The sequence below is a fragment of the Theropithecus gelada genome, chromosome 19, assembly GCF_003255815.1.
Source record: "Theropithecus gelada isolate Dixy chromosome 19, Tgel_1.0, whole genome shotgun sequence".
Classification (NCBI taxonomy): domain Eukaryota; kingdom Metazoa; phylum Chordata; class Mammalia; order Primates; family Cercopithecidae; genus Theropithecus; species Theropithecus gelada.
In genome coordinates, this window is record NC_037687.1 from 56,379,240 (window position 1) to 56,400,233 (window position 20,994).

The 20,994-nt window shown below is 44.1% G+C and overlaps 1 protein-coding gene across 2 annotated transcripts in view; it reads left to right on the forward strand.

Annotated features, from left to right (window-relative positions):
* Positions 1-10,394: 10,394 nt before the first annotated feature.
* Positions 10,395-20,994, forward strand: part of ZNF519 (zinc finger protein 519) — a 79,734-nt gene continuing 69,134 nt past the window's right edge. Inside the window, exons 1-2 of one of the 2 annotated variants that reach the window (XM_025366106.1) lie at positions 10,395-10,542; positions 16,292-16,387. The gene's annotated coding sequence lies outside the window, so the exon portion shown is untranslated. The remainder of the gene's footprint in view (positions 10,543-16,291; positions 16,388-20,994) is intronic. The other variant, XM_025366102.1, reaches the window with a different exon arrangement.

Below are 20,994 nucleotides of genomic sequence, written 5' to 3' on the forward strand. Positions count from 1 at the left end.
TTTGAGACAACCTTGGGAAACACGGTGAAACACTGTCCCTACTAAAATAGAAAAAATTAGCCGGGCGTGGTGGTGCATGCCTGTAGTCTCAGCTACTCAGGAGGCTGACACAGGAGAATCGCTTGATCCTGGAGACGGAGGCTTGAACCCAGAAGGCAGATGTTGCAGTGAGCCGAGATGACACCACTGTACTCCAGTCTGGGAGACAGAGTGAGACTCTGTCTCAAAAAAAAAAAAAAAAAAATGCAGAAACATTTTGAAAGGACGAAATAATTTGAGAAAATAGATGAGGGATGAGTTTAGAAAATTAAAGCCCAAAAACACATTATTCATTTTAATGATAGAAAAAAATTTTAGGATTTTTTTTATTTTTTTTGAAATAGAGTCTTCACTCTGTAGCCCAGGCTGAAGTGCAGTGGCGTAATCTTGGCTCACTGCAACCTCCGCCTCCCAGGTTCAAGCGATTCTTCTGCCTCAGCCTCCAGAATAGCTGGGATTACAGGTGCATGCCACCATGTCCTGCTAATTTTTGTATTTTTAGTAGAGACAGGGTTTCACCATATTGGCCAGGTTGATCTTGAACTCCTGACCTTATCATCCACCCGCCTCATCCTCCCATAGTGCTGGGATTACAGGCATGAGCCACCATACCCGGCCTGGAAAAATTTTTAAATAAAAAATAAACCGTAGAGAAATTAAATTCAACAGACTTTAATTGAACAAAGAGTGATTTGCAAATAGAGTAGCCTGTGAATCTAGAGTAGGCTCAGGGACATTTCAGCGTAGCCACGTGGTGGACAAAGACTTACGGACAAAGCAAAGTGACATACAGAAAATGGAAGTGAGGTACAGAAACGGCCAGATTGATCACAGCTTGAGGTTTGCCTTATTTGAACATGGTTTGAACAGTTGACATCCTTTTATTGACCAAACCACAGTGGTTGGTACAAGAATGGATACAGTCTATTCACATATCCAGTTAGGTTTCAGTTTACTGTGTAAAACAAACAAACAAAAACTATTGACTAAAATTAAACAGGAAAGGGCGCAGCTTTAGGGTATAATTAATTTAACAATTTTTCCCTACGGTCACAGCCCAAAACTTTTTTTTTTTTTTTCTTTTTGAGACAGAGTTTTGCTCTGTCATCACGCTGGAGTGCAGTAGCGCTATCTCAGCTTACTGCAGCCTCCACTTCACAGGTTCAAGCAATTCTCCCGCCTCAGCCACCCAAGTAGCTGGGACTATAGGTGTGTGCCACCACGCTCAGCTAATTTTTGTATTTTTAGTAGAGACGGGGTTTTACCATGTTGCCCAGGCTGGTCTCAAATTCCTGACCTCAAGTGATCTGTTTGCTTCTGCCTCCTAACGTACTGGGATTACAGGCATGAGCCACCACACCTGGCTGAGAGAGACCAAAATTTAGACATTGATATCACTGTGTCAAAATGAAAAATGAACTTATTTAGTCTCAAATCCCACTGTGAAATAGCAGAACTGTGGGTTTTGTAAAGTGGAAGCAAGAACTTCAGGTTATTATTTTATTATTATTATTTTTAAAGGATTAGACTACAGGGGATCTCCTTGTGTTGAAATCTGCTATTTACAGAAGAAAACAAAAACTGGTCTTTTTTTTTTTTTTTTTTTTTTTTTTGAGACACAGTTCCTCACTCTTGTTGCCCAAGCTGGAGTTTAGTGGCATGATCTCCTCTCACTGCAACCTCCGCCTCCCAGGTTCAAGTGATTCTCCTGCCTCAGCCTCCCAAGTAGCTGGGATTCCAGGCGTTTGCCACCACACCCAGCTAATTTTGTATTTTCAGTAGAGACGGAGTTTCTCCAAGTTGGTCAGGCTGGTCTCAAACTCCCAACCTCAGGTGATCCACCCGCCTCAGCCTTTCAAAGTGCTGGGATTACAGGCATGAGCCACCCGGCCTTAATTCTGTATTTTTAGTAGAGACAGGGGTTTCTCCGTGTTGGTCAGACTGGTCTCAGGCTCCTGACCTCAGGTGATCTGCTCACCTTGGCCTCCCAAAGAAAAATTGGTCTGTTTTAAGATCTACCTATTTTCTTAAATTTTAGGTTTGATAAGCTCACTTTCAGCATAAGTGACTCATTTTGTTTTGTTTTGGTCTGTTTGGGATGAGTGCACATGCTCAGTCTAGATGATGACCATAAATAATTTTGTTTAAAAAATTCACTCCAGGCCGGGCACAGTGGCTCCGGTCTGTAATCACAGGACTTTGGGAGGCCGAGGCTGGCGGATCAAAAGGTCAGGAGATCAAGACCAGTCTGGCCAATATGGTGAAACTCTGTCTCTAGTAAAAACACAAAAATTAGCTGGGTGTGGTGGCACACACTTATAGTCCCAGCTACTTGGGAGGCTGAGGCAGAAGAATCTCTTGAACCTGGGAGGCAGAGGTTGCAGTGAGCCCAGATCGTGCCACTGCACTCCAGTCTGGGCAACACAGCGAGACTCCATCTCAAAAAAAAAAAAAAAAGTAAAGAAAAAAAAATCACCCCATTTGTTTAAGTTCTTACATAGGTCATGGTGTGACCAAAACTCAGGGCTCTAGTCCCACTCTGTTTCCATTATATTTTTCTTTTTTTGTTTTTTTTTTAGATGAAATCTCAGTTTGTTGTCCAGGCTGGAATGCAGTGGCACTATCTCGGCTCACTGCTACCTCTGCCTCCTGGGTTCAAGCGATTCTCCTGCCTCAGCCTTCCGAGTAGCTGGGACTACAGGCCTGTGCCACCATGCATGGCTAAATTTTTGTATTTTTAGTGTGGACAGGTTTTCACCATGTTAGCCAGGATGGTCTCCATCTCCTGACCTCATGATCCTTCCACCTTGACCTCCCAAAGTGCTAGGATTACAGGCCTGAGCCACTGTGCCAGGCCAATTTTTGTATTTTTAGTAGAGATGGGGTTTCACTATGTTGGCCAGGCTTGTCTCAAACTCCTGACCTGATGATCCACTCACCTCAGTTTCCCAAAGTGCTGAGGTTACAGGCGTGAGCCACTGTGCCTGGCCTATTTTGGGTTTTTGTCCTTATCATGTCATTCATAGGTGATGGTGTCTTCATAGTCACATATGTCTTCGAGTTTCTGTCATTCTGGTTTAAAAGAGACCATTTGACATTCTAGAGATGACTACATGCAAACATTTATAACTTTTGAGAGAATACAGTGAAGTAGGAAGATACGACTATTTTAACTATCAGGAGGATGATACCAAGAGTCTGAAGCATGCTTTTTAGCCAGGGTCCCCATGAACAACCAACTAAAATTAAATAGCTCGAATAGTTAGCTAGATAAGTGCTCTACTCATTTCAACCAAGCACACTGTTCATTAATCCTCTACAACTGCATCTCTGTGGATACAGAGTAGGCTCAGGGAGCCTACCTAATGTATTTCTCCAAGTGCAACTACCAGTGTTAGCAAGTTCCCAGGTACTTCTCTGTTCATCCGATAAGTAATTAAAAGAGAGAATATTATTTAGCACAACTTTAGTAAGTAAATTTAAAATCTATTGTGTAACCATAGCCTTTACAGTATAATCCGCCATACAGGCCTATTAGGGAGGATACATTTCTAACCATTGCCTCATTTACTCTATACCATGGAAAGTAATGATATAAATGATGGCCATTCAAAAGAGTAAGGGCATCCTGGCAATGCTACTTAACTTATTGTGAAAAAGTTGTCTTTAACTTATGAAGTAAGTTAAGAGTAGTGGACCAATATTCTGTTTCTGATATTGTCTGAGGGAACAAATATCCCCTAAAAATTTTTCATCCACACTGGCCATTCATCTTTTATCTATCAAGGTATAAGTTTTTTCATATATAATGTTGGCTGCAAAATTCTCTACATTTAAGTATACCCCGTAAGTGCACATAAGAGACCCCTTTCTTTATTTCTATTGTTTGTAGAGCCATAAAAAACTGTGAAGTAAGGGCATCATGATAGCAGAGAAGTATGATCATGTTCTGAGTGAGTGTGTCTCACCATGAAACAAGCAAAAAAAAAAATACTGCTGTTATTTTGAGATAGTGAGTTAGCATTTTGTGCTAATATGTACTACGTAATTTTTTATTGATATGTAACATGCATAGAGAAATACATGCACAAATTCTTCATTCAAGTAAAGCTCAGTGAATTATGAAGAAATACACTTGTGTAATCAGATAATAAAACTAGTCTGGATACAGTGGTTCATATCTGTAATTGCAGTACATTGGGAAGCCAATGCGGGCGGATTTCTTGAGCTCAGGAGTTGAAGACCAGCCTACCCAACATGACAATGCTCTGTCTCTACTTTAAAAAAATACCAAAAAAAAAAAAAAAGATCCAGCCAGGCTGGTGCATGCCTATGGTCCCAGCTACTGGGGAGGCTGAGGTGGCAGGATCACTTCAGACTAAAAATTTGAAGCTGCAGTGACCCAGCATTCAGCCACTGCACTCCAGCTCGGGTGACAGAGTGAGACCTGTATGTGTACACACACACACACACACACACACACACACACGGTGGGGGATGTGAAAGAGAGAAAGTGTGGCTCCTGCAATTCAGTGAGACCTGGTTTTCCATCATGGGAACTGCCCGTCCACACTGAAACCACAACCTAGCACATGCCAATTTGCACTCTAAACCTGCTAAGATACCACTGTTTACCCTTAAAAAGAAATTGAAGTATTTCACCTAAAAGAAGGGAAAAAGAAAAGAAGGATTTCACATCTAAAGCCTTTGTTTCCTTTATAAAACAACAGCCCTTTGTCATTCGAGTTGTCCAGAGGTGTCTGACAACACTAACACACTTATGGAATCAGCCAGGAAAAATGGGCCTCTCAGGTAACAAAGAGGCACAGTGGAACTAAAGACAATCCATTCTCAGCTCTACATGATGTCCCCCTCTCATGAAGTGGTGTTAACCATGTAAACCATATTCACCAGAGGAAAGTATGTTCAGAACAACACAATCACGAGGCTGCAAATCAAACTGGGGGCGGGAAGCACGTAGGAGGTTTCCATGGCCAAGACACTGGTGGCTCTCCTTGGGTGTCATTTAAAAATTTCAGGTGAAAAATCCTCTTCCAGTTGACTCAAGAAAACTAACAGACATTACTATTGGAATTCATTTTACTTTTTAGAATTTCTAAGACATAAAGTATGCTTCAAACACTCCAAAAGACATTCAGCTATACCTAGGGCTGAGGACCTGCCTTCTCCTTCACATTAGGGCCCTCACAGCAGGCAAAGAGGAGCATAGGGGCCGGGTGTGGTGGCTCATGGCTGTAATTTCAGCACTTTGGGAGGCTGAGGCAGGCCGATCACCTGAGGTCAGGAGTTTGAGATGAGCCTGGTCAACATGGCAAAACCCCTTCTCTACTAAAAATTCAAAAATTAGCCATGCGTGGTGGTGTGCACCTGTAATCCCAGCTACTCGGGAGGCTGAGACGGGAGAATCATTTGAACCCAGGAGGTAGAAGTTGCTGTGAGCTGAAATTGCACCATTGTACTCCAGCCTGGGAAATAACAATGAAACTGCCATCTGAAAAACAAAACAAAACAAAACAAACAACAACAACAATAACAAAACAGAGAAGGAGCATGGGCAGGTGGGGACAGACAGCAGCCCGGGCCTGTAGGGATCCCCAACCACCCCCAGAGCTGGTGTCTGTAGGAGGGGCTGTGTGGCAAGAATCAGGTAGGGAGCTGGGCTTCATGGAGAGGTAACCACCACTTCTGTACTTTAACTTTTCCCAGGGATTTATGATTCTACTCTGGTTCTCCCCAGGTCCCCCACCCATCCTGCCCTCACTCCCTCATCGTGTGTTAGGCAGGTCTAGTTAAAATGGGGAGAATAATACATTCAGATTGTAGCCTTCAAGGTATTCCCATCTGGGGTACAAGGAGTAGGGAGGCAAATCAGTCTGTGGTGGTGCTTACTTCCGGGCCTGAGGGCAGGAAGGCCAGGGCTGGGCACATGGATATCTGGGGAAACGCCACTGCTAATTCCTTCTCCCTACTCAGAGCTACAACCAGGCCAGGCCAATCACAATTAATAAAACCACTGCAGCTCACATCCTGCACAAAACTTAAGTGTACCCCAACCCCCAGTCCTACCAGAGATCTGCAACTTCCCATCCCAGAACACAGGAAGCCCTCCATCTTTTTGACCTAAAGCCTGGACTTTAAGCCAGGTTGGGGCCTGGGGGTAGTGGCACCAAATGCAGCAGCCACAATGTCAAACATACAAATGACTTGAGAAATCTCATCTGCACGTCATTCACTCAGAACAGACCTGCAGTTGTGTACAAGTTAAGAAGGCCAGGTCTATACACTCAAGGGCATGGACACATTCCACACTTGCTGGGGAGAATGAGAGGCACTTGTTTCCCAGCAGCAAGCTGATGGCCTCATATGCCATTCACGTGTTTTCATTTAGGCCTCTGCATTGTGTATTCATTGAGCCAGTGCAAATACATATTTGGGGGGCATAATTTAGTGCAGGACCACTCCCCACTTGTTCTGGGGGGCACTCAGGAGGGATCTGGTTAGCTCCCAATTCCCTAGGACAAAGGTGGCTCCCCCTTTCCAGCACTCATATCCAGCAGTGCCATGTCAAGAATTTTTTTTTAAAAAAAACATGATCAACATGAAGAAGCAGGCATGGTACAAGAGGCTCAGGGCCATGGATCGCTGGCTGCTGGAGAAACAGCACAGGGCAGGCACATCTGTGGGTGAGGCCATGACAAGCCAAGGCAGACATAGTCCCTACAGTCGACAGCCTCAGCCCAGAGAGCATTGAAATCTTCCTGAATGGGCTTGATGCCCGTCACTCACCTGCTCTTTAGCACTGCCTTGTGTTGGTTTCTCAGGGCCTGGGGACAGGTGGTGGGGATTGTAGATCCAGGGTGGGAATCATCTCACACCCAGAGTTCACCTGGCCACAGGCCAGCAAGGAAGTCCAAGTGGCACAGCTCTAGACCCTGAGCCTTGGCACCTCCGGGCTGCACTTTCTATTTGTAGATGAGGATTTTAAAAACCAAAATAAACAAACAGACACAAAAACAGCCACTTTGATTGAGGAGAAAGTGGAAGCTAAAGCAGTTGACCCTCAAACAGCTCCGCCAAGTCCCAGGCCAGGCCAGGCCAGGCCATCTGAACACTCCAAGGCCACATGATAGTTACAGAGGATGACAGTTCCCACAGGTACTTGTCAAGCACTGTGCTAGCTTCTCACGGAGTCTCAGAATGCCTCCTCGCCAACACCCTGTGAGGGGAGGTCCTTCCTCACTAGGGCACAAGAGGTTCCTAAGCTCTTCCCAGGAAATGGTTAACAAAGTGTGGAGCGGGGGGAAAGCCCAGTCAGAACAAGTGACTAGCCAGGGTCTTCCTAGACTCCATCCCCTCCTCCACATGGGGCCTGGAGGTGATGTGAGCAGCCTCCTAACCCCCTCCATCCCACTGTCTCCTCAATCAAAATGGCTGTTTTTGTGTTTGCTTGTTTGTTTATGGGAATTTAAAAACCTAATTTTTTTTTTTTTTTTTTTTGAGACGGAGTTTTGCTCTTGTTACCCAGGCTGGAGTGCAATGGCACAATCTCAGTTCACTGCAACCTCTGCCTCCTGTGCTCAAGCAATTCTCCTGCCTCAGCCTCCTGAGTAGCTGGGATTACAGGCATGCGCCACCACACCCAGCTCATTTTGTATTTTTAGTAGAGAAGGAGTTTCTCCATGTTGGCCAGGCTGGTCTCAAAGTCCCGACCTCAGCTGATCCGCCCATCTCGGCCTCCCAAAGTGCTGGGATTACAGACATGAGTCTCCGCGTCTGGCCAAAAATACCCCCTGGTATTTTATTTATAGTAGTTTCAGGCTTGTATGTATGTATTTGTATAGACTTTATTAGAAGGAAGAGGGTTTAAGACAATAACATTTTTAAAAGGTCTCAGTGGGGAATAGACTTCCATGCCACAAATGATGATGTTGACCTCCTCTGTTGCTTTTGGGCAAAGTATAAATAGTGTGAGAATTGGCATGTGCTGGGTTGTGGTTTCAGTGTGGGAGGGCAGTTCCTTAAGATGGAAACCAAGCCTCACTGAGCTGTAGGAGTCACACTCACCTTTTATCACATTCCCCACCATGGTCTTTCATTTTTCTTCTGTGCTTGAATTTCTTTTGACATACATATTATTTTGATTATATATATATATATACACACACACACACATACACGCATGTGTGTATATATATATATACACATGTGTGTGTGTGTGGGTATATGTATGTATATGTTTGTGTGTGTGTGTGTACACATACAGGTCTCACTCTGTCACCCAGGCTGGAATGCAGTGGCCAAATGATGGGTCACTGCAGCCTCAACCTCCAGTGATCCTTCCACTTCAGCCTCTCAAGCAGCTGGGACTATAGGCATGCAACATCACACAAGGCCAATTTTTAAAATTATTCTAGAAACCGAGTCTCACTACGTTGCCTAGACTGGTCTTGAACTCCTGGACTTAAGCAATCATTCCACCATGGTCTTCGAAAGTGTTTGGATTACAGGTGTTTGCCATCAAACCCAGCCAAAAATATTTTTATAAGAACTATTACAACCCAATTATGAGCTATGGTTGTGCCACTGCACTGCAGCCTGGGCACTAGAAAATCATTTGAACCCGGGAGGCGGAGGTTGCAGTGAGCCAAGATCGCACCATTGCACTCCAGCCTGGGCAATAAGTGTGAAACTCGGTCTCAAAAAAAAAAAAAAAAAAAATCCAAAAGATCTTTCCTTACCCTTACCTTGTCTCCAAAAACAAAGCAAAACAAAAAAAATTATGACCAAATTAAACTTCTAAGACTGTGTCATCTGTGTCCCCTTTCTGCCTTGTAAGCTATCGTTGTTAAATTTTTTCTATTGAGAAAACTGTTAGATATTAAGAAATTCCTATATATCCTCTAAGTGAGAATAAGGTATTCTGATGTGGCCCAATATTTCCTCACCTCTATCTCCAGGGTCTAAACTAGCAAATCAAATCAGGATGCCCACAAAGGACTGTTGGCCATTTTCAAATAGAAAATGATATACCCTGTTAGTGAGAGTAATCCAGTGATTTTAAAAAAGAGAAGTCAGACTGAGATGCAGTGCAGTCAGGGCACAGTTACCCTGGAATAGCCACTTCACACGGAACGATAGATGAGGCTTTCTAAGATGAACAAATTTGGGTAACATAATTCTTGCTTAACCATTCTCAGCCTCGGCTGCCCCCCACCCCAGCCCCATTCCTAATGGTCATCCCAGGATGTGGTCAGCAGTGTGGTACAGCATGGTGAGAGAGGGGCTCAGGGATGGGATGAAGGTCTTTCCTGCATTATCAAAATGATTAAAAAGTTGTTAAAAAAATGTCCAAATGGGCCGGTTGTGGTGGCTCACGCCTGTAATCCCAGCACTTTGGGAGGCTCTGGCGGGCGGTCACGAGTTCAGAGCAGCGTGGTGTCAGGAGTTCAAGACCAGCCTGGGTAACATGGTGAAACCCTGTCTCTACTAAAAATACAAAAGTAGTCGGGCATGGTGGCATATGCCTGTAATCCCAGTTACTTGGGGTAATCCCAGCTACTTGGGAGGTTGAGGCAGGAGAATCATTTGAACCCGGGAGGCAGAGGTTGCAGTGAGCCAAGATCGCACCATTGCACTCCAGCCTGGGCAATAAGAGTGAAACTCAGTCTCAAAAAAAAAAAAAAAAAAAAAAAAAAAAAAATCCAAATGATCTTTTCTTACCCTTAAGTAGCAAATAAGATGCATTATACAAGCAGACGCAGGCAAGAGAAAGAGCAAGTGCATTTTAAGTCTCAACTCACTTCTTAATTAGCTGTAATTCCCTGTGCATTTTACCCTACCTACTTTAGCCTGTTTTTCTTTTCTTTTCTTTTGAGACAAAGTCTCCCTCTGTCGCCCAGGCTGGAGTGCAGTGGCACGATCTTGGCTCCCTGCAACCTCTGCCTCCCAGATTCAAGTGATTCGCCTACCTCAGCCTCCCCAGTAGCTGGGATTACAGGCACCTGCCACCACGCCCAGCTAATTTTCGTATTTTTAGTAGAGACGGGGTTTCACCATTTTGGCCAGGCTGGTCTTGAACTCCTGACCTTGTGACCCACCCGCCTCGGCCTCCCAAGGTGCTGGGATTACAGGCGTGAGCCACTGCGCCTGGCCTGCCTGTTTTTCTGTTCATAAAACGCACTAATGCTGAGAGGAGGGCGGGGGTCGGGGGTGGTATGGGGAGAGTGTCTGTGCTTTATCCAATCATTGGCGCTGGCGCGGGAACCGCCCAATCAAGCGCACAGTTGAAGAGGAGGGCGTGGTTTTCGCCATTTGGCGGGGCCTTTGTCGCTCCCACCAGAGCTTGGGATCTGTCTCCACTCTTCTACGTTCTTCAGCTCGGGAGCCCTTGATGACTCTGTGACGGCCTCTGTTGCCCTGTGATCTGAAGGTCGGGAGAGACGCACAGCTAAGATGCCAGGACATCCTGAAAGCTGGGAAAGGGTGAGTGTGCGGGGTTGGGGCATCCCGAGAGGAGAGAGCGGGCTGTGTAACCGGCGGGACTGGTCTCCTTTCCGCTCCCGGGTTTCCGACCTGAGTCCCTGCTGGCGCAGTTCCGCGCCCGGACCCTCTGGCCGCAAGATGGCGGCTGGGCCCGCAGCCGGGACCCCCGCGTTCCGCCCTGTCCCTGCGGCGCCCTATCTGGAGCTCCCTGGGCGGCTCTGCACGCAGTCCCGAGTATTTCCCAGATTGTTCAGGGATGCCAGGCGGATCATCAGGGCAGAATCCTGACTCGGTGTGTGCGTGGCAGGAGCTGCGGCAGGTGGGGCTCCCAAGTCTCTTTTCTTAAACATTTTGTTTGAGACAGAGTCTTGCCCTGTCGCCCAGGCTGGAGTGCAGTGGCGCGATCACTACAACCTCTGTCTCCCAGACTCAAGCGATTCTGGTGCCTCAGCCCTCCGAAAAACTAGGATTACATACCTGCGCCACCACGCCTGGCTAGTTTTGTATTTCTAGTAGAGACAGGGTTTCTCCGTGTTGGTCACGCTGGTCTCGAATTCCTGACCTCAGGTGAAATGCCTGCCTCGGCCTCCCAAAGTGTTGGGATTACAGGCGTGAGCCACCACGCCTGGCCAAGAAAAGTATTCTTGTCCTTGTACCCAACAGTTAGCTGAATAGCTATAGGTAATATCAGATCAGGATCAAGAATTAGAGGCAGTTTTATTTTTATTTTTAAGTTTTTGTTATTTTTTTTATTATTTTTTGAGACGGAGTCTCACTCTGTGGCCCTGGCAGTGCAGTGGTGAAATCTCGGCTCACTGCAAACTCCACCTCCTGGGTTTAAGCGATTCTACTGCCTCAGCCTCCCAAATAGCTGGGATTACAGGTGCCTACCACCATGCCTGGCTAATTTTTTATTTTTAGTAGAGATGGAGTTTCGCCCAGTTGGCCAGGCTGGTCTCGAACTCCTGATCTCAAGTCATCTGCCCTCCTCAGCCTCCCAAGGTGCTGGGATTATAGGCATGAGCCACCGCATCTGGCCAGCTGTTTTATTTTTTATTCTGGCCTCACAGAGTCAGCCTGAGTCTCCTCTGTTTGAATAACTTTCGGAGCATCAGCCCAGGGCCACTACAGACCCTTTCACTAGTGCCTAATAGTCTGAGGCATTTGGGGGTGTCCTGTGCAGACTGGGGTCAGGCTGACAACAGAGTCCAATCTTCCTCTTATCTCAAACAAATAAGAGTGAGTAATCCAGGGCTTGTTTCTCCCCTCATGGAATGTTCTTATTTGACATCCAAATGGGAGTTGCTCTTGTTTCCTGATACTTGGGTGAAGAACAAGTAGGAGGTCTGGAGGCTCAAATTGATAGGTAAACACATTGCTTTTATTATTATTATTTGCCATTAGAAGAACAGGTGAAATAATCATGGACTCTACTATTCAGGAATTATTATTCTAGAGCCAATAAATACATGGTTGAATTAGGAGTAATGTGATCAGAATGAAGAAGGGAGTTGCACAGAAGACTTGGGCTTTATTTGGGACACTGCTCTTATGTTGTGAGTTCTGATGTCACCACCTGAAGGGACATCATAGACAGAAGAGTTGATACAATTTTTTCTGTTGCTTTTCTCTTGTTAAGAATCGTTTCTAATGTAGTTTTTATAGAAAGTACTACATGTTTTGGTTAAATCGGTTGTTCGTGTGTCATGCAGAATAGAGATGAAGCTTAAACCATTAAAATCAGAAAAATTCTTGGGAGTCAAGCTCTTGTTGGTCCAGCTTAGGAAAGATAGAACACAAAATAAGCCAGCAGCATAGAGATGAGAAGATGAGGGCCAGCTCCCTACCCCAGCCCTATCCAGACCTACCCTCTTTGAGCCTTGTCCAGGTCTGACCCACACTGAAATCTCCCCTTACAGAACCAATTAGAGGAGATCAGACTCCTGTTTGGAACAACTATTGGATCTGCAGGAGTGTGAAACAGGTGTCTACCCTTGGTGTCTCTTCAGAGCTGGAGCTCAATTTTTCCAAACACAAAAGCAAATACATGGGAACAAAGGAGTATACATTTTAGAATCTTAAAGTCTTTCTTTCTCAATGAAACCAGTGCTTACATTTTACACAGCAACCTGTTTTACACTTCTGCAGATCCACAGTCATGAGAAAGTAAATAGAAACACAACAATTAAAAGTCTCTCTACGTAGCCCTTCCTTTCTATATCCCTCCCATCTGTGTGTATTTAGCTTTTATAGTGATAGGGAAACCAGAAGAAATAGCCTAAGCCGTCATCTAAATCCTACTGGGAATTATGAGACACTTAGTACCCACCTTTCAAAGTTTTTTGAGGCTTAGCTGACACCATGCGAGTTTCCCAGCACAGTATATTATAGCATACTTGGTGAGCACATAGTACAAGCTCAATAAACACCATATTAATGTATGTGTACATGTTGTTCAAATGCAGATGTAGACATTGCTACATTCTCCAGCCTTCTGTAAACTTTAAAAAGCTGACGAAGCATGTGATTCTCTGAGACAGTGACTTGTGGTCTTCACTGTAACAAAAAGTATTTGTGTTGCAATAAGGGTATTAGATGTAAGGGACTCTGTGTGCTATGCCTGCTTTCTCTGAGTGCTGGAGAGCAACATGAGCATTAACAGGGAACTTTCGATAAACAAGCTAATTTCTGGACCCCTCCAAAACCTGCAGAATCACATTAGTTAGAGAGTGGCTCAGAATACCAAATAAGCTATATGCACATCGAAGCTTGAGAAGCAATGGTCAGCTAAGTGGTTCTTAGCCCAGGCTTCCAGTTAGGATTACATGACTAGTTGGAAGAAATACCAGTACCTGTGTCTTCCCTACAGGTTCTGTTTTTTCATTATTATATTCAGATTAGTATTTACTTTTCCCTCCACCAATATCATAGCAGTAATTATGGGCCCATCTGTGCATTGGCCTCTGGATCCAATTTGTCTAATTATAGCTTACACTAACTTTATTCATCTGGCTAAGGTGTTTTCTGCCAGGTTTCTTCTCTATAAAGATATTTTCCTCTTTATTATGAAATGAGTGTCTTGGATGGATTGGTTTCCTAAGTGAGATTTATAAATTGTCACATTTAATCCAAAAACTCTGTTTCTTTTTCTTTTTAGGTTTTTTTGTTTGTTTTTTGCTTTTAGCTTGCTTTGGAGAACAAATGATCTCATATTTGTTGACTGTAGATACCAGCTTTTGAAACTGGAAGTTCTAAAAAAGGTATTAGTTTTGTATGTTTTTATTTTATTTCATCTTTATTTTACAAGCATACATTTTATTTTTTGTATTTTCAGAGAAAGAGAACAAAAATTAATATATAACTAATATATCATCTTAAAAATCTAAAATATGACATGACACATAAAGCCAAAAAAAATTTTTTTTGTTGTTTTTTTTGAGACAGAGTCTTACTCTGTTGCCCAGGCTGCAGTGCAGTGGCACGATCTCAGCTCACTGCAACCTTAACATCCTGGGTTCAAGCAATTCTCCTGTCTCAGCCTTCCGAGTAGCTGGTACTACAGGTGCATGCCACCACGCCTGTCTAATTTTTATATTTTTACTAGAGACGGCATTTCACTACATTGGTCAGGCTGGTCTCAAACTCCAGACCTCAGGTGATCCACCTACCTCGGCCTGCCAAACTGCTGAGATTGCAGGCATGAGCCACTGTACTGGCCAAAGCAGAAAAATTTTAAAGAACACCTCATTCAGTAACAATAGCTCTTAATTTAGTTTATATTGTTAAATGTTTTGATCTTCATCGTTGTTTTAGGAAACACAAAAAAGCATACGCAAAGAGGCTTATAATTTTTATACAATTTAAAATATTTCTTAATTTCATTTAAACAGAAGTGTGCTACTCTCCCACTTTTCGTGTGTACATAGTTACCATTTCTATGGATGTATACATAAAATGTAAGCATCATTTGATCAATTTTCTGTTGTTGCCTTGTGTATATTAATCTTCTCGGTTATAAAAACTGCTCTGGATGTTGTTTTACAGTTCTCTCTATTGGCTCAGAAGTCCTTTTGAGATAAATTTCAAGTCAGATAAATAGGAGTAAAATGCAAAGTTCGGCTGGGCATGGTGACTCATGCCTGTAATCTCAGCACTTTGGGAGGCTGAGGCGGGCAAATCACGAGGTCAGGAGTCTGAGACCAGCCTGGCCAACATGGTGAAACCCCATCTCTACTGAAAATACAAAAAATTAGCTGGGCGTGGTGGCAGGCACCTGTAATCCTAGCTACTCAGGAGGCTGAGGCAGGAGAATTAAGCGCTTGAGCCCAGGAGGCGGAGGTTGCAGTGAGCCGAGATTACACCACGGCACTCCAGCCTGGAGACAGAGCAAGACTCCATCTCAAAAAAAAAAAACCAGAAAAAACAAAAAAAAAACAACACACAAAAGTAGCACTCAAAAATGCATATTCTTGTATTGATTCCTGTTTACATTTTGTTTTATATGTGCATATTTATGCTAGTTTTGTGGATCTTATATTATTCTATTTCCACAGAATTAGAGAATACATTCGAAATATTACTGTGTTTAAAAGTATCTTATTTAATAACTCAGGTCACTCATAAGTCAGAACCAGTTATCTTAACTTTTTTATTTCATCTTGGGTCAAATTAGGATCTCTGCCCTTGACTGCATGATCAATGTGTTATTTATTTTTATTATAGAAACTATTGACATTCAGGGATGTGGTCATAGAGTTCTCTCTGGAGGTGTAAAAATACCTGAATCCTTCTCAGCAGAATATGTATAGAGATTTGATGTTAGAGAACTATACATACGTTGTCTCTGAGTCGGAATAACTTGCCTTCAGAATATCTAATGTCTAATAACTGTGATACCCTACCTTGTTTTAACCTGATTGTCTCTCGTAGCTGAGAGAGCTGGACAGACTCCATTTTAGTTTCTTCACTTGCAGCCCACTTACCCCACTCCCTTACGGACATAACTAGTGCAAGCTGACTCCAAACACATCTAGGAATACACTTACTGATAAGATACTGAGGCAAGCTGTACCAGCAGCTCCTGGGAATGCATTCAAAGCCCCTGAGTTTATCACTTTGTGATAGTTTAAGCCCCTGCACCTGGAACTGTTTATTTTTTCTGTAACTGTTTCTGTAACCATTTATCTTTTTAACTTTTTGCCTGTTCTGCTTCTGTAAAATTGTTTCAGCTAGGCTTCCCCCTCCCCTTTTAGACCAAGGTATAAAAGGAAATCTAGCCCCTTCTTCGGGGCCGAGAGAATTTTGAGCGCTAGTGTCTCTTGGCCACCGGCAATAAAGGACTCCTGAATTAGTCTCAGAGTGTGGCGTTTCTTTACAACTCACTGGGTTACAACACGAGGGCTTTATTTCTTTTCTTTTTAGAATGTCTCCTTGGGAGGTAGTACTTTGAGTGAATTTCAGAGTTTTGCTTTCAGGAAAAAAAAAAAATTGTTGATGTAGAAAAAAATCTTCCTAGTATTTCCAGCCCTCCCCCTTAGTTTTGATTCATTCAAACTTGAAAATGAAGCTTAGAATTTCTAAACTTAAAATACTTCCTACATATTCTAAAGAAGCTGGTAGGAAACAGTATTTTGGGGAATAATTTTTAAAAAATCTCATATAATGTTTCCTTTTCTCTACTGAGCACAGTACTGAGCTGGAAATTACAGATCCTCCAGCATGAGTCATCTGACTTTTTATTAAAAAACAGGTCTTGCCATCTCTAAGCTGGACCTGGTGACTTTTTTGGAGGGAAAGAGCGAGCCCTGGACTGTGAAGAGTGAGGAGACCATAGCTGCACAGCCAGGTAAGTGGGAGTAAAGATGGTAGGTGGCCTGGGTGAGAGGTTCGAAGGTCAAGAAGCCAGATTTTTTTTTTTTGTCTTCCTTTATTTTGTTCTAATATATATATGTGTGCAGATCTGTTTTATGTACAACAATTGATTCTATCAGATAATCAGACCAAGGCATGACTGGTAATTTTCCTTCAAATCAATTCAGGTGAAATTAGATATTTATGCACTTCCTGGGCTATCAAAACTTGAGATTTCATTAACAACTTTAGTTCTGAAGCCATACACACAATTCAAAATATACATTAACTAGGTTAAATCAACAAAAGTGGGCTGAAAGAAACCACAGGATTCAAACAATGAAACCGTGTATTTTGTTTGCATGAGAGTCACAATGTGAGCAGCAAGTATTTCACATATCTCATGGCTCTTCAGTGTAGAGGGAGTGGCTTCTGAACATCTAAGGTCATTACACAGCAGGTGGGCAAACAGTTGGTGTGGCCTCCTGGAGGCTGCAACCAGTGCTAATTTCTTCTCTGCCTCTCCTTTTTTAGGTTCTGTTTTTTCATCTTTCTTCTTTCCTCTTTTTTTTTTTCCCCCTTGAGATAGAGTCTTGCTGTGTTGCCCAGGCTGGAGTGCAATGGTGCAGTCTCAGCTCATTGCAATCTCTGAATCCTACGATCAAGTGATTCTCATGCTTCAGCCTCTGAATAGCTGGCATTACAGTTTTGTGCCATGATGTCTGGCTAATTCTTTGTATTTTTTTAGTAGAGACAGGGTTTTGCCATGTTGGCCAGTCTGGTCTCGAACTCCTGACCTCAAGGGATCCTCCTGCCTTGGCCTCCCAAAGTGCTGGAATTACAGGTGTGAACCACTGCGCCTGGCCTCCTTTCCTATTTTCCTATTTTTTTCTCCCTTTCTGTCTCTTTCTTTCTGTCTGTCTTTCCCTCTTTCTCTCTTCCTTTTTTTTTTTTTTTATATTTCTCTCTTTTTGTTTCTTTTTAATTTTTTTTTCCTTGTAGAACTTGGTTTCTTTTTCCTTCCTACCTTTCTTCTTTCCTTTGCTCCTTTCCTCCTGCCTGTTTTCTTTCTTACTACATGAGCATGCCATCATGCCTGGCTAAATGTTTTATTTCTTGTAGTAGAGACGAGGCCTCGCTATGTTCCCAGGGCTTGTGTCAACAGCCATTTCTTCCATTTCAGCTTCCCAAAGTGTTGGGATTATAGGTTTGAGCCACCATGTTCTGCCCACTTTTATTTTCTTCTTTTTCCTTTTCATTCTTCCTTTTTTTTTGCTCTCTTTTCTTGCTTGCTTGCTTGTTTCTTTCCTTCATTTCTTTCTTTATTCTACATTTTTCTTTTTTTCTTTTTCTTTTTTTTGAGATGGAGTTTCACTTTTGTTGCCCAGGCTGGAGTTCAATGGCGTGATCTCAGCTCACCGCAACCTCCACCTCCCTGGTTCAAGTAATTTTCCTGCCTCAGCCTTCCGAGTAGCTGGGATTACAGGCATGTGCCACCATGCCCAGGTAATTTTGTATTTTTGGTAGAGATGGGGTTTCTCCATGTTGGTCAGGCTGGTCTCAAACTCGTGGCGTGAGGTGATCCTCCTGCCTCATCCTTCCAAAGTGCTGGGATTACAGGCATGCGCCACCGTGCACGGTCTGGTCATATTTTTGATGTGTTGGTTCTTTCCAGGCCAGATGTATAATCTCATCCCTGAACATGTCTGACGGTGTGATTATGACATATGACTTTACCCGGCACCAGAGTGAGTTGATGCTCCCGCCTGAGCCCAGCCCACAGAAAGGATTGTGACATATCGTTGGACCCAGAATTGAGGTGATGTAACTATTCCACTGCCCTGGCACTGCCCACAGAAGACATTAAGACATATCGCTGGGTCTTGTACCCAGGTGGTGTGAATCTTCTCTCCAGCCTTGGCTCTTCCACAGGGGGCATTGTGTCATATCGCTGGGCTCCACTCATAGGTTGTGCCCTGCCCATGTGGCCCATTGTAACATATTGCTGGGTCCAAAACCTAGGTGATGTAACTCTACTGCTTAGGCCCTGCCTACAGAGGACATTGTGACATATCCCTGCATCCATCACACAGGTAATGCAGCTCTCTTCTGCTTGGCCCCGACTCATAGAAAGGATTGTGACGTATCACTGGGCTCAGCACCTGGCTAACATGACTTTTCTCCTCTTCCTAGGTTTTTGCCCACAGGGGATATTGTGACATGTCACTGGGCCTAATACTAAGGTGACATTACTCTTTTGTCATGGCACTGCTCTCAGAAGGCATAGTGATGTATTCCTGGGCCCAGAAGAAATGTGATATGAGTCTCCTGCCTGGACCCTGCCTACAAGGTGCATTGTTACATACCTGGGGCCCTTTGACTATTTTATTTATTGTATTATATTTTATTTATTTTAATTTTATTTTTGAGACAGAATCTCACTCTGTCACCCAGGATGGAGTGCAGTGGCATGATCTCTGCTCACTTCAACTTTTGCCTCCTGGGTTCAAGTGATTCTCCTTCCTCAGCCTCCTGAGTAGCTGAAACTACAGGTGTGTGCCACCAAGCCCGGATAATTTTTGTGTTTTTGGTAGAGACAAGATATCACCCTGTTGGCCAGGCTGATATCAAACTCCTGACCTCAGCCGATGTGCCCGCCTTGACCTCCCAATGTGCCGAGATTACAGATGTGAGCCATTGCTCTTGGTACCCATTGACTATTTTATGTGACTCTTCTCCCTTACCTGGACACTGACCAAAAAGAGATTGTGACATATCTTTGGATGCAGCACAAAGGTGATGTGACTCTCCTCTCCTGCCTGGGCCTTGCCTATAGAATAGAGAGTGACTTACTGCTGAATTTAGCATACAGGTGATATGATTCTTCTGCTGACTCCCAGAAGTCACTGTAACATATGTCTGGGCCCATCACTGAGACTGTGTGACTCTCTTCTCCTTGGGACCTGTCCACAGTGGGTATTGTGACATATTGCTTGGCCAAGCACCTACATTATGTGACTTTTTATTTATTTACTTTTTAACACAGAGTTTCACTCTTGTTGCCCAGGCTGGAGTGCAGTGGCGCCATCTGGGCTCAGCTGGGATTACGGGCATGCGCCACCACACCTGGCAAATTTTTTTTGTGTTTTTAGTAGAGATGGGGTTTCTCCATGTTGGTCAGGCTGGTCTCCAACTCCCGACCTCATGTGATCCACCTGCCTTGGCCTCCCAAAGTGCTGGGATTACAGACGTGAGCCACTGCACCTATCTTCGATATGACTCTCTTCTTATGCCAGGGCCCTGCCCGCTGGAGTTATTTTGACACATAGCTGGGGCCAGCTCAAATGTTATGTGACTGCACACTTCTTCCTGAGCCCTATCCATGAGGGGTGCTGTATCTTATCTCTGAGACCCTTAATTAGGTGATGTAACCCCTTTTTTTTTTTTTTGAGATAGAGTCTGGCTCTGTCGCCCTGGCTGGAGTACAGTGGTGCGATCTTGGTTCACTGCAACCTCTGCCTCCTGGGTTCAAGTGATTCACTTGCCTCAGCATCCTGAGTAGCTGCGATTATAGGCACACATTACCACAGCCAGCTAATTTTTGTATTTTTAGTAGGGACGAGGTTTCACCACGTTGGCAAGGCTGGTCTTGAACTCCTTACCTCAAGTGATCCACCCGCCTTGGCCTCCCAAAGTGCTGGGATTACAGGCATGAGTCACCACACCTGGCTGATGTAACTCTTTTGTTTGGACCCTCTTCTTGGGGTATTGTGACATATTGCTGGGCCCAGAATCTAGGTGATGTGACTCTTCTCTGCTCTTCATCTCTGCCCAAAAAGGGATTGTGACATACCACTGGGTCAAGAACCTAGATGAGGCGACTCTCGTCTCCAGCCTGGGACCTGCACACACTGTGTACTGAGACATATCACTGGGTCTAACACCTAAGTAATGCAACTCTCCTGCATGGGCCCCGCCCATAGAGGTATTATGAAATATCTTTCTATTTATCACCTAGGTGATGTGACACTCCTCTTCTACCTGGGAACTGCCAAAAAAAAGTATTGGTACATATCACTGGGCCCAGCACCTAGGTGATGTGACTCTTTTCTCATGCGTGGGCTCTGCGAACTGGGGTGTTTATTACATATAGTTGGGCCTAAACCCTAGGTCGTGTGATTCTTTTGTTTTCCTGAGCTGTACTCATAGAGAGCATTTTGACATATTTTGGGGTCCATAATTTAGATGATGTGACTCTCTTGGATGGGCCCTCCCCGAAGTGGGTACTGTGACATGTTGCTGGGCCCATTACATAGGTGATGTGACTCTTGCATGGGCCCTCCACATAAGGGGTAGTGTGACATATTGCTGAGCCCAGTACATAGGTGATGTGGCTCTTCTCTGTGGTTTGGGCTTTGCCCAAGCAGGGATTTTGATGTGTTGCTGGACTCACCACCTATGTGTTGTGACTGTCTTCTTCTGCCTAAGCCCTGCATGCATTGTGTGTTGTGACATATGCCTGGATTCAACACCTAGGTGATACAACTTTATGGCATGGGAACTGCCCACCGAAGTATTATATCATCTTTCCATCACTTAGAT